The following is a 656-nucleotide window of genomic DNA, read 5'->3' on the forward strand; positions in this document are numbered from 1 at the left end:
ATTCCTTATCGAGTACTACTTGGCGGGTCCGTACCAGAAATTCCAAAGTACTTACTTTGAACGTACTAATAGTATCCTAAAACTATATGTTTGTTATTAAGCTTTTACCGTGATTATTTTTGACGAGTTATTGTGAATGAGCTGTATATAGAAAGTTGACATTGGTTTTGAGTTTGATGACTGGCATAATGAACGCGAATTTATGTCAAGAAATGCACGAACCCACCAAGTAGTACTCGATAAGGAATCGCCTAAAGTTTTATTAATTATTGAATGACCATTAAATCATAATCAACTACGGGAAGCAGTAGTAATGTAAAAGGGTAGTGAAAACGTTACAGGAAATTTTGAAAATACAATTAAAATGATTGGCCAGTGCTAGATCATCTAATAGGCAAACATGTAGTGACTTATGTACTTGGCCTCAATAATCTGATATCAATACTTTTTATTAGAGGAATACACAGCACTCCTGTACTTGGCGTAGTTTTTTACACGTAAGTGTTTTTTGGGGGATATCACAAGTTTTTGTTGTTCAACGGGACATAGAAGCTCTAAGCACTGAAATCTATATTTTCACAGATATAAAATGTAAATGCATTATCATGTGGTTAATCAGAAAAATATATTGCGTCGTCGAAAATGTTTAATGTCAT

This window comes from Cephus cinctus, unplaced genomic scaffold (genome assembly GCF_000341935.2).
Source record: "Cephus cinctus unplaced genomic scaffold, Ccin1 Ccin1_scaffold0509, whole genome shotgun sequence".
Taxonomy (NCBI): domain Eukaryota; kingdom Metazoa; phylum Arthropoda; class Insecta; order Hymenoptera; family Cephidae; genus Cephus; species Cephus cinctus.